The sequence below is a fragment of the Phalacrocorax aristotelis genome, chromosome 8 (assembly GCF_949628215.1).
Source record: "Phalacrocorax aristotelis chromosome 8, bGulAri2.1, whole genome shotgun sequence".
Classification (NCBI taxonomy): Eukaryota; Metazoa; Chordata; class Aves; order Suliformes; family Phalacrocoracidae; genus Phalacrocorax; species Phalacrocorax aristotelis.
In genome coordinates, this window is record NC_134283.1 from 120699 (window position 1) to 138731 (window position 18033).

The following is an 18033-nucleotide window of genomic DNA, read 5'->3' on the forward strand; positions in this document are numbered from 1 at the left end:
AGCGTAGATGCTCGCTCTAGTCAGACTTTCTTCTGCTTTGAATTCCTTCATCTATCCTTTTTCTTCACTTTAAACTCCTTTATTTTTTGATCTAGATATATAGACAGTCGAGTTACTTTTGTGTTTTAAAACCCTGCATCTCGATGTAGAATTTTTGTATCCTGAAATCCGTTATATAATATAGGAGAGATAAGTTCTTATTTTAAAATCCCTTTATACATCTATAAATTAATATTACATGTCAAGATATATAAGAGGTTTTTGTAATAGCCCCCCTGAATTTTCAGGCATTTTGGGGCTGCAACCCCCCTTTTTGGGGGGGAACCCCTACATGACGCCCCCACTCACCTGTTCCTCTGACGCATTATCAGCTCCCCCAGTGACACCGGGGCACCCCACATGACATCATCACACCCCCCCCAGGACTCCCCCAATTTTATTCACCCCCAAGAAGGGCACTAAACAAGGGAATCTGCTCCAACCTGCAGCTCATTACTTTAATAGTGCCATTTACAAAGGTACACACACACTCACCCCACACCCCCCAGAAAAGGGGGAGCTCTGCTAAAATCTAAAAGGTGGGGCAGCCCCCCAAACAGCTGCAGCCCCCCCAGCCCCTGTCCGCAGGCTGGCGGCTGCCCCACGGCAGAGCAGGAGCGTGCCAGAGGATGGTGTCACGTCTCTCTCGGGCTCCGCTCGGACATGTTCCCGCACTGGGACGGGCTCCCCGGGGTGACAAACAGCCCCGGTCCCTGGGGGCCCCGACTCTCCCCACCGGGCAGCCCTCGCGGCCGCACCTGCGGGGCACCCGCTGGAGACAGAGCCAGGAGCCTCCAGGCAGAGGGATGGCCCCTTACCTTCACCACGCTTAATGACCGGCAGGCATCTCTTGAGCATCACGAGACACTTAAGACATCTGAAAAACAGAAATCCCAAACTATATTTCAGCACGTTAATAAAATAGCACAGAAGAAAATGGAGGAGCTCAGTCAACATAAGGGATAGGAAGGAAATTGAGCCACAGCAAGATTCCAGGCAAACGGGTCATGTCAAAACACGACACATCCTTTAAAAGCTAGAGTGATTGGAACACTTGAAAACGGTATTAAGACTAACCGATACCATTTTGAACAGATTCTTCGCGTAACACTGAACGCTCTGGCTGGTGCTGGAAAACGTCTCATCCCTTCCTTACGGCACCGCTGCGGGGAGATAACCCCGTGAGGCTGCGGGGCAAAGTTGTACCGGAACCGGAACCTCCGCTTACAGATCCACCGCAGCAGCTACAGCCCTCGCCCTGCCGCCGCACGTCTTGCTGCCTGGCTCAATGAAGCCTAAAGTGAAGCGTGTCAAACTTGAAAGAGTAACGTAAAAAATTAAGAATAAATCTCAGTAATTCACTTTGTGCTGAGAAGGCGGGCGCGTGTTTACGCACATCCAATATGAGCGTCTAGGCTCTAAAAGCTTTCCATTTTCCTTCTGCGTTCATTCAACTCGCACAGCCGTTCACGCGCGCCATAAGATTATCTATCTCCAAAATACACAGCAGCAACGTGACTGGGGGGTTTTGGCGTGTTACGGAGTCGGGAGGGACGTCCGCCCAGCTGCCCTGCCCAAGAGATGCTGCTGAACTGCCAGGGAAACACGCATCGAAGCGAGACTGAAATAAAATACTTAAGAGCGCTCCCTCAAAATACCGGCAGGAAAGAACACCCCCCCCCCCCCCCCCCCCAACATTCAGTCGCCCCTCATTAAATATTTACAACAAATACCTACCTGCTTAGGTACACCTAACAAATCGTACACTACATCTGCTCGGCAGTTACAGCTGAAAGAGCGCAAGTCACGTCGTAAATCAGACGACGTTAGCTTTTTTTAAACTTTCATTTATGACAGAAGAATCGGTGAGTGAAAAGATCCCCGATACGGTTTTACTTTTTTGGGGGAAAAAAAATACCACAACAAAAAACCACGCAAATCAAATCCCCAGTGTTGCAATACATGGGGCTACCAAGAAGGACCGGCAGACCTGCTAATGCGTTCGGCTGTACCGAAGCATGCAGGGGAACCGCATTTTATGGTATCTCGACTGTTACAACTGAGAACCCAAGCACTACCAATGCCACCAACCTTTGGAGTATGTGCTGCGCTTGGATCTCCGCAAGGACCATGGATTTTTTTATCTTTAAAAAAAAGCAATACTTTGCAAGTCTCGTGCTGATGAGTTCTACTGACAAAGACATCGTCTCTAAGATGCACTCTGATGGCAAGTTCATAGAATGCAACCTCACCGAATAAGAAATATCTCAATTTTTCAAAATCTCTTTCTAACCAAAGTCACACTGTGGGGCTTTCAGATGGGCCAGATTATGAATCCTTTCACAACAAGAAACACACCAGCTAACCAGGATGTTCTTGCAGTGGCCAGGTGCCTCTTCATCACGTGAAAAAAAAAACAACCACAACAAAAAAAACCAAACAAACAAAAAACCACCAGGGCCAGCAATAAGTATCACACAGGTCAACACAGATCTCTTCCAGAGCACCCCCCTCATCAAAACGAACATGCCCATCAGCTCACCTGCTCTGCACAGATTCCAGCATCACACCCCGCTTCCGTCATCGCTTGTGGCACCAAATGTATGAACACACAGTAAACTACCGTTACGCTCGTGAGAAATCACCGCCCCGTGACTTCCTCATTACTACCCAGCTCACTTCTAATGCTCATACGCCATTCCAAAGACGGCCCACGTGTTACCTACAAAACTGAAGAGCTTGACGACAGACCACAGCATTCTCTGGTCTTAGATGCTGGCCGCTGCCCCACCTTCTCAGACCTCTCACAGGCATGCGGCAGCAGCACTCGGAGCCTGCCAGCGGCACCTGCAAAAAGCCAAGTGAAAAGGCACCTCCTGAGATGCTGCCCGATGCCACAGCCTGCCCGCACCAATCCCTGTCTCGCACTCCTTTCCCTCGACAGCCTCTTGAGCATCACGAGACACTTAGAAGACATCTGAAAAACAGCAATCCCAAGCTGTATTTTGTCTTCAGTATGCCTAACGACCAGCAGGCAAACCTGAGCTGGGGGGGTATCCGATGAACATCACAAGACACCTACAAGACATCTGAAAAACACAAATCCCAAACTACATTTTAGCATATTGAAAGAATAGCACAGAAGAAAATGCCGGAATTCAGTGAGAATAAGGGGTAGGACGTAAATTGAGCCGGAGTATTCTAGATAAACAGGTCAGCTCTAAGTACAACACATCCTTTAAAAGCTAGTGTGATTTGAACAGATAAATGTAGTATTAAGACTAATTGATACCATTTTGAACAGATTCTTCACATAAAACTAAACACTCCTGCTGGTGTCAGAAGAAGTCCCATCCATTCCTTACAGCACTGCTGCGGTGAGATAACCCTGTGAGGCTGCAGGATAAGGGTGTACCATAATCAGAATCTACACTTACAGATCCACCACAACAGCTACAGCACTTTCCCTGCTGCACATCTTGCTTACTTGGTCAATAAAGCCAAAAATGAAGTGTCAAACTTTAAAGAGTAAAATAAAAAATAAAGAACAAATCTTAGTAGTTCACTCTATGCTAAAAAGGTGTGCGTGTGTTTATACACATTCAATAAAAATACCTAAGCTATAAAAACATACCATTTTCCTTTTGCAATAATTTAACTTGCACAGTTGTTAATGCACACCATTAGATTATCTACCTCTAAAATAGCAGTAACTTGACTAGGGGGCTTTTGCGTGTTATGGAGTTGGGAGGGACATCCACCCAGCTGCCCTGCCCAAGACATGCTGCTGAACTGCCAGGGAAATGCACCACTGAAAGCGAGACAGAAATAACGTACTTTACAACAGTCCCTCAAAATATCACGGAAAAAAAACCCCAAAATATTCAGTCGCCTCTCTCATTAAATACCTAACTGCTTAAATACACCTAATAAATCATACACTATAGCTATTTGGCAGTTACAGTTTAAAGAATGCAAATCAGTTTGTAAATCATCAATTTCACCTTTTTTTTAAAGCTTCATTTATGATTAAAAAAAATAAATCAGTGACATAAGAGCTCCCCCATGTGGTTTTACTTTGGTGGCGGGGAAATCCTATCCGCAGTTGTACAATACATAAGGCTACCGAAAAGGACTGGCCGATTGCTAATGTATTTGCTTGTACTGAAGCACACAGAGGAACATATTTTATGATACCTCGACTGTTACAACTGAGAAACAAAGACCAGCAATGCCATCAACTTTTGGAAGATGTGCTGCACTTGGGTCTTTGGAAGGAAATTGACTTTTTTTTTTTTTTTAAAGGGAGTGATAAGTCTTCTGATGACTGAAAGTCTTGTGATGAGTGAAAAGGCTGATGACTTCTACTGCAAAGTACATCATATCTCTGAAGACTCGCTCTGATGCAATATAATATATATTATATTATTATAAAATAATTATTATAAAAATTTTTATAAAAATTATTAAAAATTATTATAAAATAATATAAAATGCAACTTCTTTGAATGAGAAAGATTTCCATTCTGAAAAATCACTTTCCAACTGAATCAAAAACTGCACACTGTAGGTTAAGGAAGAAGTACGCTACTGAAGCAGTAACTCACCAAAACCACATCAGGACTCACCGTCACTAGTTACAAGGCTGCTAATGCTTCTTGGGAAAGCCTGGAAAACATGCTGAAGCAACGTCAATTTGTCCTATCTTGACCACATCTCCTCTTTGACCTTGATTACTTTTTAGACGCTAGTATCTCAGTAAGGTTTTTGAGTCCTACCATGAGGTATTTAAAGAACTTATTGAATGAAAAAGCATAAAGCTTTTATCATGATGTTATAGTTTAACCTGGCAGGCAGCTAAACACCACAAAGCCGCTCGCTCACCCCCTCCACCCCTAGTGGGATGGGGGAGATGATCTGAAGGGCAAAAGTAAGGAAACTTGTGGGTTAAGAACACTTTAATAATTAAAATAATAATAATAAATTTTAATGAAAAGGAAAACAAGGGGGGAGGGGGGCAGAGGGGGAAACAGGACAAAAGCCAGGAAAAACAAGCGATGCAACCACTTACCACCTGCCAACCGACACCCAGCCTGTCCCTGAGCAGCAATTGCTCCTCCCCAGCCCGCTCCCCATGGTTTACATACTGAGCACGATGTCATATGGCATGGAATATCCCTTTGGCCAGTTGGAGTCAGCTATCTTGGCTGTGCCCTCTCCCAGCTTCTTGTGCACCTAGCAGATCATGGGCAGCTGAAAAGTCCTTAACTAGTGTAAGCATTACTTAGCAACAACTAAAACATCAGTGTGTTATCAACATCGTTCTCATACTAAATCCAAAACACAGCATTGTACCAGCTACTAGAAAGAACATTAACCCTATCCCAGCCGAAACCAGGACACGTGAAAACAAAGTCTGTTTCTTCTAAACATCTGAACTCTTACTAACAGTTTCTTTCCTCTTTTAGTACAAAATTATTTTCACAGTATCATTTAATAGTAAGCACACAGAAACAGACGACTGTAGAAGTCACATCCTAGCTCAAATGGAATCCAATACATGGCGTCAGTAGCAAGGCTTGCTAAAGCCTTAAGGCCACAAACTGGGAACTTTCACTTAGATATGCTGACCATACACTGAACGTTTACTTAGCTACGTGAAGGAAGGCCCCGAAACCAGTGCAAACCAGACAAGGTAGCCACAACCTTCAGCAGAAGCTGCATCCATTAAGATAAGAAAAGGAATGTCCCGCCTGGAGACAGAGAAAGGATCCAATCAGGAACAAGGAGACCCCAGACCCAAATATTGCTATTGGACCGAACCATCGGGTGAGGGGAGGGGAACTTAGATTGTAAGGGTATAATTGCCCAGAGGTTCCTTTTTTCCGGGTCCCTCTCCAGGGGCACCCACCTCAAGCTGCTCTTCACTGCTGTATCACTCAAAAAATTTGCCTGGCATACATCGTGTTGAGACTGTGCTTCAGGGAAACCCAGGGTCGAGCCTGAGAGGAGAAAAAGTGCCCAAGAGGGAGTGTGTGTGAGCAAGGAGTCAAATAGGGGTACCCGTCAGCTCAGTGGAGCTGCCTGCTGCAAAGGGACTCCGGTCCTAGCAGTTAAGTCTCAGGTGGCATCTGTCCGACTCCCTGAATGGCATGTGAATGCTCGGGCTGCAGCTTCTCTTTTAACACGATTACGCTTTCAGGAGGAGAAAACAAATGGCGGGAAGCAAGCTTTGCACAGGCATAACACGCTCCAGAACAGACCTTTTTAGTCTTTGTGTTAAAATATTTCATAGAAAAACTATAGAAAGAGAGTTGGTACATTCTTAATGTTAACTTTAAAGTCCATACTACAAATACCTTAGGGAAAACGCAGGCACACATCGCATACATACCTTGTACTGCAGACCACTATGGATTCTTTCCATCTGTCTCGTACTTTCATGGCAGAAAAAGGGTGACTATAGTGAAATGGTGGCAGCTGACATTCTGCTGAGAGAGGAAAAATCCCTTTAGCATAAAGCTGGGTAGGAATCTAAAACTTCCTTTTTTTTTGTGAAGGCTTGTTAAGACTACAACTGAGTGGAAGAAAAAGTATTTTGCATCATCTTTGCTACAGTTGTTGATACAGGCCACCACAGCTTTTGCATTTTTTTTTAAATGACCATGCCTTTTTTTGACTCCTTGGCAGATTTATTTGCACTAGAACTCACTTTCATAGATACACACAGGTGAGAGGCAGGGAGATGTCCATACATTGTCTCGAGCCTAAGTATAGCCTAGATTTCCTCACCCTATATGCCCCAAGTTGAATGTTTTTCTTAAAGTGCACAGCAACCCATCTGTCCTTGTGAACTACCTCCTTACAAAAAAGGAATGATTTTTTTCAGGCCATTTCATCAAACGGTCGAGATCTTTTAAAACTGCAGTTGTGCCACCAAGCCTGCTTGGGGTCCTTCCTAGCTTTTGACTGTCCTCACATTTAACAGGCACGCGCTCTATTCCATCTCCAATCAGCAAAAACACGGCACGCTCTCACACTCGGAGCACAACCCAACGGATGTCCACGCACACCTTGCTGTTTTGCTGAGGAGCCACTGAGCATCCCTGCAAGCACAGCTGCATGCACAAGACCAGTTTTACCTACATGGAGTTATTGATTTCAATGACTGTAGTTTCTGAAGCTTTAAACTGACAGCTCTGTCTTGACACTTTGCCACAGGAGAAATGATGCATAACTAGAACTCTACAAAAATGCAGTAACAGAAATTGCAAACCCACAGCAGCAACAGCTTCAGAACATTTAGACCAGGAACAAGGGAGAAAAATAAAACAGCTTCATCACATGCACAGGAAAGCAGCAGAGAAAAGAGTCAGCATTCATAGCCGTTATGGAAAGCAGGCATTTGCCTTCCATTCCTAAACATATTTTAGGTCTAAATATTGCAACATTACTATGGCAACATTGAGAGTAGGGAACAAAAGCCCTGGCACTGGACATGCTATTGACTGATGCTATTTGTGTAGCAGGACACACAGAGGGACATGTTTTGCCACACACAACCCTGAATTCCCTGAAAATTTATGTTTACCAAAAATAGCCATTTGGAACATAATGCCAAACATTTGACCATAAGACTTTGACTTCTTTGATGCACAAATTTTTGAGAACTTGCTATTTGCTTCCTGTTGTTGTTGTTGTTCTTCCTTCAGAAATTCTACTTGTAGCCAAGTTATTCAATACTGGTTCAAGCATTTATCTTCCTGGCATTACCAGCGTATTTACACAGGCAAGTAACTTAGCTGCTCTTCTGAAATGATCCAAATGAAAATTACAGCCATGTAAGAGGAGTGAAAGATAAGAAAAAGACATGTCAGGCAGCATTAGAGTTCTGCAGGCTACTACTAGTTAACATCGCACTCTTATAAAAAAAAAAAAAAAAGACAAAAAACCTAACCAAACAAAACCAAACAAAAACCACAACCCCACAAAAAACCAAACCAAACCATGATCTTGTATCTTTTGTTTCTTTTGGAGCTCACCCTGTCTCAGCATATTGTCTTATCAGAGCACGAAGTGCAGATGATCTGTATCCCAACGACATTTGCATGCAATGAATACATGTTCAGAAATAGTCCAGATCTGTAAGACTGGTGTAATTTTTACAGTTTTAATAACCATAACTCAATTCTATTGGCTGACACATTTGTGAGGAAACTAATTAACTTTTAAACGCAGCATCTCCTTGGGGAAAAAAAAATGTGTTAAAGACTGAAAAAAATTATGAGTCAGAGCTCCCAACCATGATGGAGCATGGGGGGAAATTAATGAAAGAGAAGACAAACAGCAGCTACATTAAGTGAAATTTGGCTTTAATTCTAATCATGTACTTCAGAGACTTTCCAAGTCTGCAGCTGAATCCTATGAATAACTAGCCCCTTCTTTGAAGAGCAAACTTTTTTTTTACGTGAAAGTCCTAGACTGAAGGCTCCACAGAACAGAATGTGGACTGAGCCACAGGACAACATGCCATCAACACTCTAATGAAAAACAAACAAAAATCAACTAGAAGTCAAGTTTAAACACCAGTTTCCGTCATATTTATTTCTCATTTTCTAGCACCTAGATGCCAGTAACTATACTGATGCCACATATTACTAAAAATTTAGTTATGCATATAAAAATAAAAGGCTATTTCCAACTTACCCATAAAATTAGTATGAACAAACAGAAGAGAAACACTTGACCCTAAAGAAGGTAACAGGCAGCTCTTAATTAATCACAGATGAAAGTTCATTCTTTTACCTGAAAGGAAAACATCTGTAACAACCAAGGGACTAACTCAGGAATGAGGCAGGTTCTGTCGACTGCAATTTTTGATCATCTTTTCTGCACTGGCAGCAAATTTGCCTTTTCTCTGCATTTGATGTGGACTACCTGTAGCATCCTCGAACTCACAAATGTTTCTCCCCACTCCCCCAGCCCCATACGTGCTATTACCTGAGCAGCAAGTGGAATCAGCCGTGCAGGATTTTCTTCACGATACAGAAGGCGACACTGGGAAAAGAGGAGACAAAAAATTACCCTGTTTGTCACACCCAGCCAATGGTGAAAACACACGGGAGGATTCTGCCAGAGGGGCCATGCGGGGCAAGACCATGGACCCCAGGAGCTTTCACCAGCCTGCTTCTCTCCCCTTTGCCAGGTACCGGCAAGACTCCACCACCTCACCCGGGCCCCCTTGCAGCCGGCCTGCCCCAGAAGAGCTGGGGGACCCCCATCCCACTTCTGTCCCTGGGAATAGGACAGCAGAGACCCTCCATGCAGAGAGGGGCATGTGGCATAAGTTTAATCCCTGAGGGAAGAGGACAACTTGCCTCCCTGCTGCTCAGAGCTGCTTGCTGGGGACAGCCCTGCCTGCTTTTCAGCCATGCTGGCAGCACAGTCCGGCCACTGGATGCTCCAGCAAATAGCCAGTCCAGCTAATTGCAGCTCCAGCTCATTATGGCTACAGGTAATTTTGCTTCTGGCTAATGCATGCTCCGGACAGTGGACACCCCGTCTCGTTCCAGCTCCTGCTTGCTACAGTTCTGGTTAATTGAAGCTTCAGCTCTGTGCTGAAGCTCCAGTTGATTTCAGCTCATTCTCCTTACAACCTCCAGCTACTTCCAACAGTCTGGGCTTTTGACGAGGTCCTAAATCAATCACATCATAGCTGTGCGTTGTGTAAGTATTAATTAGTTTGTATCGTTAATTAGTTAATAACTATTCTAAGCAGCATACAAAGAAGAGCTGAACTTGAAAAGGGCATGTGGGGTCTGAAAAGTGCCTTTCCCCCCAGAAATCATCTCAGACATTGAGTTCAGCTTAGTGTATACCAGCCTCCTGAACTTTGGGGTCTGACACGACCAGACCCCCACCTCAGGGGGAAGGTCCATACACACTGCCCACCCTCTTACTTTCTCCACAGCTCCCAATGCCCTCCCACTCCCTCTGCCTCTCAGCCACCTGCACAAACAGCCAAACTGGCTTCTGCTTTTGGCCCCCAAACCAGCTTAGTGTCCATTTCTGAGCCCCCAAACCTCGCTGCTGAGTCTGTTCTCAAGTCCCCAAAATGCTGGGCTGGTCCTCTGTTTCTGAACCCAAAACTCAATCTGTTTTTGAGCCCCAAAATCAGCCACATGAGCATGTTTTCAAACCCCAGGAACAGAAAACTTGCTCTCCCTTTTGGAACTCCGACATAGCTGACCCTGTCTGCTTCCTGACCCCCTTTGCAATCCTCATGTGTGATCCTGAGGGGTAGGGGAGAGTGTACCCCAGGGTCCCACGTGCAGATTTTCGGAGTGCTTGGGAACCGCTGAAGGCCTGGCCCCACACCTCTGCGAGGCAGCATCAGCACAGACAGGGCAGTACTTTATTACTGCTGTTTCAGGCTTTATTTCTCCGCCATTACCAGCACCCCAAACCCCCCCAGGCCGAAGCACCCCCGCGGGGAGCCATGCCCAGCCACCCCCCTCCGAGCTGAGCGCTGCCCGGTCCCCCTCCAGGAAGTCCCAGTCGCCGGCAGCGGCAACCGGGGCCGTCCCCCTCCCGGCGCCGCCGGAGCTCCCCCGGGCCGCTGATGTTCGACCCGCGCCGAGAGCGGCAAAGGCTGCCCAGTCCCAACAAGGAACAGCTATGAGCCGGATGGTGCTGCCCCTGCTCCTCCCCGGCCGGGCACCGGCTCGGCCCCAAAACCCCCACACGACCCCGGGGTAGCGCTCGTCCTACGGCTGCTTCCCACCCCAGGACGGCAGAGCCCGGACCCGCCCGCAGAGACTCTGGTTGGGGGGTCCCACATCCAAGACTCGCTGTGCCCACAGCCCCACAACGCGCCCACCCTCCTTACCTGCCCCGGCGTGGCTCCCGCTGCCGCATGGCCCGGAGCGGAACGCAGCGACCGCACCTGCCGCTGCCCCGCCCCGCGCAAGCCCGGTCCTAGCCCCGTCCCTGTCTAAGCTCGCCCAGGGGCATTCTCACCCGCTCCCCAGTTCTGGACTAGATCTTCCTCCTGCCAGAGATTCCGGGGCCGTTCTCGGCCCTTTTCGCTCTGACGCCTCCCGCCAGCTCGAGCCAAGACGGTGCCGGTCCCGCTCCTCCGGGCTACCGGTGGTGCCCGCTCTGCCGCTCGGTGCCTGCCCTCCACGCCGGTGCAGGAGCCGCCGGGGCCCAGTGCTGTTCTCCGCCCGGCCGCAAGAAGCCGCCCCGAGGAACTCTCGGCGTGTCCGGCCCTGTCCCATCCCGAACCAGGGAGAGCCGGGTACGAGTGCGGAGCCCCGCGGCAGGGGTTGCCCCAGTGCCGCCGCCGGTCCCATCCTGCCGCCACCTCCCTTCCCGCCCCTGCAAGCCTTCCCCCCGCCCCGCACGCACACAGCCTCCGCGGGCAGGGGCATCGCCGGGGAGCCGCGGGGCCGGGTTGTCCCGGATACGGAGCTGTACCGTAGGGAGGCAGACCGGGGGAGAGATGCGACGAGCACGGGGAGTCGCGGGAGGGGAAGGTGATGTTGATTTCCTACTGGCCGATTCTTCCCCCCGGCGCCGAGTTACCCCGCCCCGTTTCCCACGCGTTAAAGCCCCCCGACGCGAGTCCCGGGGCTAGAGGAGCCACCTTCTCTGCCAAAGGAAACAGGGCTTCTCCTCTTGGGAGGCAGAAACACCCTGGACCTTCTATTCATCTCTTTGGTTGATGCACATTTTCTCTTGTCTTTAACATGGGCTTACAGCCGTGGCAGTTCACCTGTAAAATAAGAGAGGAGGGAAGTGTTACATAGACCATGTGTGCTACCACCCCACCGGGACACGCTGGGGAAGGCGACAGGGGTCTCCTGGAGGGGCGTGGTGGGGGTTCCCTGAAGGGTCAGTGTAGTGCTGGGAGGGACCTGGGACAAGTTGGAGCCGTGCAAAGAGGAGGTCACAGTGGTCCTAGGAGAATGTCGTAGGGTGGGGGTCTGTGGCAGCTCAGAACTGTGCCAGAGGCATAGGGCAGTGGTGGAAAGCTGCAGTGAAGGGATATCTGGGATAGAGTAGGAGCTGAACTGGGGTGGGTCACAGGTGAGCCACAGTGTCCTGTCCTGGTGCACCACCTTCCCTTTTTTATGGCTCCAGACTACTCCTCACCCCAGCAACCCTTCACTGCCCCAGCACAGCTCACCGTGTCCCAGCATGTCAGCCTTCCCACTGTTTGTGTTATGTTGCCCAGGACGTTCCCAGTTGCAGGGACCCCCAGTCCTGGCTCCCTTTCTCTGCAGTTGCAGTCACAGTCCTGGTCCCAGTAGGCGACTCTTGGCAGTAGCTCTGTTGTCCCAAATAGATGCTGGTGCAGCCACCCTGAGCTGTGTAGCCCCTGCTCAGCTACAGCTCATTGGATGTAGAGGGGCCATTGCTGTTAGCCCCACTAGCTGCACCTGGGGCTTTCTGTCCCCAGCCTCCCAACCCACAGCTGTAGCTGGTCAGGAACAGGAACCTCCACCATTGGCCCCATCAGGGACAGTTGGGCCTACCTACACAGCAGAGTATGCCCCAGCTCCTGAGAACAGCTTGCCAAGGAAAAAGGGAGAAGCCCTGGGGTGCACAAAAGGGAAAAAAGATTAGTTTTAAGGGGAAAAAAACAAATTGAGAGCTATGGGGTGCAATTAAAAGAAGAAAAACACCAGAGGATGACAGGGCAAACTGATGACTCTGGGAGGCACAGCCAGCCAAAAGCAGAAGGCCCAGTGGCATGCAGAATCCCTACCTCCCAGCACCATCCACACAGGCCCCAGCCCTCTGTCCCAGACACACCGGGGACGTCTCAGGGTGCAGTAGGCAAAGTTAGGAGCAGCCTGGGGACCTCATGCAGCCCGGGGGGGGGGGGGGGGAGCCTGGCTGCCCCTGAGATAATGGGAAATGCTAACAATAGCCCCGAGTGTCCATAAATCCACAGCAGCCCTGGAGCCCCCAGTGATCCAAAAACAGTCTAAGAGACCTGGGGACCAGCTCCCACTCCCACAGAAGCAATAGGTATCCTCCCTCCCTCGGGTACTATCCTCAGGCGCTTCTTACTGAATGTAAAGGAACTGCAGGACCCATGGCCACAAGCATAAAGAATAAAGCAATTATTTATTAATACACCTAATACCTGGGAGTGAGTCCGCCATGGGGCTCAGTGCCAGTATGCTCACCCTTCCACTGTGACCCCTTAAGAGTTATTACTACAGCAGTGTGCATCAGTCTGGTGGGGAAGGGTTCTATTGCAGCCCTTGCTGCAGCAAACCAGTGAGCAGCTGTGAGCCTCCCCCCCTGGTTTTTTCCTTCATGGATAGGATTCAGCTCCGGTATGTGAGAGGAAGACCACTGACCTCACCCATTTGTTCCTCTGTCCCACCCCTTGACTGGGACTCTGCAGGAAACTTGCACAGCTCTCAGGTTGCCCACTGCCTCAGCAGTCTGACTCAGTGCGTTGTGCCTGCGTCACATCAAACTGAGACCTCAGATTAGAGCGCCGAGCTGAATGCTGGGTGGCTGAAGATTACTGTAGTGATCCTAACCAGAAGACTGTTGTACGATCGAGGAGCTAGTGATCCGCCTAACAGTTAACCTGAGAAGGTGCAGGCCTAAGCTGCGCCATCCCGCATGTATAACTTCGCCTTCCAGCCTGTGTTGCACTGTCCGCATCCCTTGCTAACAAAATAAACTTAGCTGCCTAACTCTAACAAAGGAGCCTATAGGCAGCTCCAGCTTGGTGCTGGTGATTATAGCATCTGCACATCTTTATCGTAAAGTGAAGTGGCAGGGTCCCACACAAACATCCTTTTATTTGACAATAGAAATGATTAATAGAATTATTTTCTTCTAAGAAAATCCTGTAGGAGCTCTAAAGACCAAGACGTTGGTGGAACCTCCCTACAGCGGGGATCTGCACAATATGCCATGCCTTGATTGAAGGCCCCTCTGTTGTGTGCAAATCTGAAGCATCTGAAGGACACACAACTACCCATACTAACCTCTTTTTCCTTCTGGCGTTAAGTTTATTAAATGGAATTTTAATCAATACCTTCTGCATCCAGTTTTGGGCTCCCCAGTTCAAGAAGAACAGGGAACTGCTCAAGCAAGCCCAGCGGAGAGCTACCAAGAGGATCAGGGGACTGGAGCATCTCCCTTGTGAGGAAAGGCTGAGAAATCTGCATTTGTTCAGCCTGGAGAAAAGAAGGCCGAGGGGGGATCTCATCAATACTTAGAAATATCTAAAGGGTGGGTGTCAGGATGATGGGCTGGACTCTTTTCAGTAGTGCCCAAGGACAGGCCAAGGGGCAATGAGCACAAGTTGGAACACAGGAAGTTCCACTTAAATATGAGAAAAAATGTCTTTACTGTGAGGGTGACAGAGCAGTGGAACAGTCTGCCCAGGGAGGTTATGGAGTCTCCTTCCCTGGAGAAATTAAAAACCTGCCTGGATGCAGTCCTGTGCCCCTCCTGCTCTAGGTGTGCCTGCTCAAGCAGGGGGGTTGGATGAAATGATCTCCAGAGGTCCCTTCCAACCCCTGCCATTCTGTGATTCCGTGATTCTCTCTGAGTATGAGTGCCTTTCTCTCTGGGATCAATAGCCCAAAGTTTATTATCTCAGGATTTAGACCTGTCTATTTAACACTAAGTTGTAAACCCTGAACTCTAGGTGAAAAACTGCAAGTCTTGGAACCCAGATGGTTGCTGGGGCTTTACAACTTACGGCTGAGGTTAAATTTTAAAACTTATGCCCTAAGCAGTGAATGTATAAACTGTAAATCCTGACTGATAAATGGAGTCCCACAAAATTAACAAGTAATCCACAACACCTGAGTGAGAAACCCTCAACAAGAAATTCTAAACCAAAAACTGCACAAGAAAACCTCCAAACCCTCAGTTTTGTGCAAGAAAAAACAAAGCACATGCAAGCAGGAAAAGAGAAGTAAACAGTAAAGAGAAGACAAAGAATTTCTGCCCACAGCTTAAAACACTTTGCCTTCATGTGTGAGTGCAGCAGAACTGTAAGACACAACACAAACACTTCACAGTTGCTGTTTATAAGCTTGGTTTTAGCCACTGTTCCAATGTGACCATATGCAAGAAGCGATACATAGGATTGTATTAAGCTGCACTTCCACTGAACCGACCTGCCACACTGAGCACTAATTCATGTGCAGTACCAACGAAGGTTTGTGTTATCCAGGCTATCCAGAAGATGGCACAGAGTGGCCAGAACTAGGGTAAAACACTACAGACAGGGAAATATTTATGATTTAGATTAGACATGTTTTTAGCCTAATAACCATGTTGTGAGCATTTCTAGCCCAAGCTACCTAACTGCTCAGGCACCCGGCTGTCTTCAGCGTTCGACAGATGGTACTCCTCAGGGAAACTGCAGCGTACAGACACCACAATGTTAGAAGTGTTTGTTTGTCTTACTTGGCATGAAAAAAACACAGCATAGAAAGGGAGAGCATCAGTCCTCTCCGCTACCCACTTTCTCATTAAACACAGGCAAGAGAAGGAAAGCTAAGACCTCAGACTCCCAAGCAACCATCTACTGCCCTGCCCAAAAGCACTGCCTACTCAGCATGCCGCCACCAGAAACATCCCTCTCATTCATCTGAGAGGAAGGAAGCCAACCCACACTCCAGCCCTCTGTCTCCCACACACCACGTACGCTCCTTCACTTAGCACTTCTCCCACAGAAACATCAGGCACACAACACCCATGGCACCCAAACTTTTTGGTCTCCTCCTGACCATTCAGAAAGCAGCCTCTAAAACCCCAAGCACGAGAGAGACTAAGCTAATAGGAAACTGACTGTAGGTAGGACAATGAGAGAAGCCAGGTTTCACTTCACTTCCATAGGCTGCCTAACGCACACAAGTAGCTGAAGTCAAAGAGACCCTGCTAGAAAGCCCTGTGACTCAACAGTGTGCCCAAAGGCTGAGTCACGTGCAAGCTGCTGCTGCAGAGAGGTGGAAGAGGAGCAGAATGAGGCTGATGCAGGGAAGATACCTGTTTACATAAAGGCAGATCCAACAGGAAATCAGGCTCTGTCCAGTATCGCCTTCATGACTCAAGCTGCACCATGTGACAGCCCTGTCTGGGAACAGGTGAGCAAGAGGCAGTAACAGCATATGTGGAGGACAGCCTGCACACTGATGTGGAGGACATATGATAACAGCTCCTACTATGGGCACCTGCCCTAACACCCAATTACTCGGAGACTCTCATCTGTCTTCCTGACACCTTCCCCACGAACCTCTTCACTATCAACCGTACCCTCCTCATAGCATCTTGGCCCATTGGTGCTCCCCTGGTGCACATCCACAGTCCCATGCTCCAGCAACAAAAATCTCAGAAGTGTTAGGTTTAGTCTGAATGAGGCAGATCAATGACACCTTCCATTCACTACTGATCAACTCCACTGAGCACTCACTACCTCGAAGGCCTGACAAAACACAAAGGAATGCCAGACACTCAGCTTGACAGGAATCCAGAAAAGGGGATGGGAGAAGAAGAGAAGAGGGATGGGGAGACAGGTAAATGGAAAGAAGGATTTAGGGGGTCTTTGAGGAGTGTTTGGGGGTCAGTAGGAGGTTTGAGAAAGGGTTTGGGAGAGTTTGGGGGCTGCTGGCAGCTTTGTGGCGGTCTCTTGAGGGGTCTGGGGCAGGCTTTAGGTATCTGGGATCTGTAAGGCCATTGCAGATCCACGGCAAGTAGCAGGGAAAACGACAGTACAGCGCGAGGCCTGTGCTAGTCATTTTCAGCATCCAGTGGTGCTGATGCCGGTAGTCTCTGCTGTGGCATAACTTCATCAGCCAGAGCTTTTGGGGGGAGGCATAGTAAAGTCCATCACCCCCACGGCTCCTGCAATGCTGACAGCCACACACAGCAGCCAAGGTACTGGCACCCACATACACACAGCATTCCATCCAGGGCAGTCCTCCCCCACCCCGCCAGCTCTAACCCCCTCTTTTCTGTCCAACTCTACTCCTGCAAGGGCATTTCAGACACCCTCTTGAACTGTCCCTCCAAACCCGCCAACTGCTCAACTGTCTGTCATGGATTGAGTGATGCACTTCACTAGTAAGAGAAGCAGCAATGTTTACTGATATAAAACAGCAACTTAAAGTTTGATAGTAATGCGACAGTGGTTTAACAAGATTCAATGGCAAGGTACACTTTGTTATTTACTGCACAGAGGGCAGAGTCAGACAAAACTGCTAGGGAGACCCTCCTGTTGAGTCATGAGGTTCAGAGAGTACCATCCTTACATTCTAAACCTCCCTTAGAGGAGGCTATGTATGGCTAGATCCAAACTTAGTCCAGTCTAGGACTTGGTCAATGGTTTATGTCTAAAGGACTATATCTGCACAATCAATCTAAAATAAAATCTTAATGAAGCTTACAAAGTTTAGCAAGCGATTAGTCACTTACCAAGAATCTGTTGCAGCAATGAATCTCTCAATATTGAGGAGTAAAGAATCTCCGTAGCAGGTGTTACCTTGAGAGGCATCCCCACTCAAGGGGAGATCCTGTCGTGCAGCCCGCTGCCATGCAGGAGAGCTCAAAGGGTTCTTCGACTGCTCACTGTTTATGGGCGTAAGATGACTGACTCATAGTCGTAATCGCATACTGACCACAGATTTTAGTTTCTTCCAAATTTGGCTTGAGTCAGACATTGACCAGCACTGTGGCTAGGTGGGCACGTTGCTCAAATTAGCCCTTGGCTATTGTGTTGACAAGGGATAATCATTATTTAAAATCAGAAAGCAGTGCTCAAGCAGGGGCACCTACAGCCAGCTGCCCAGGACCACATCCAGACAGCTTTTGAATATCGCCAAGGTGGGAGACTCCACAACCTTTCTAGGCAATCCGTGCCAGTGCTCCATTGCCTGCACAGTGAAAAGGGCTCCCTGATGTTCAGAGGGAACCTCCTGTGCTTCAGTTTGTGCCCACTGCCTC

The 18033-nt window shown here is 48.3% G+C and overlaps 1 long non-coding RNA gene across 3 annotated transcripts; it reads right to left on the reverse strand.

The window, feature by feature from the left end:
* Nucleotides 1-1719: 1719 nt before the first annotated feature.
* On the reverse strand, nt 1720-13038 carry LOC142060784 (uncharacterized). 3 transcript variants are annotated; one of them, XR_012661925.1, is made up of 6 exons: nt 12579-13038; nt 11687-11815; nt 9040-9096; nt 6434-6530; nt 5951-6041; nt 1720-5792 (listed from the first exon to the last, which is right to left on the reverse strand). It is a non-coding gene; the product is annotated as an uncharacterized LOC142060784 (long non-coding RNA). The 3 variants fall into 3 exon arrangements; XR_012661924.1 differs by having other exon boundaries at nt 1720-6041; nt 6434-6527; XR_012661923.1 differs by having other exon boundaries at nt 1720-6041.
* Between the last annotated feature and the right edge of the window lie 4995 nt (nt 13039-18033).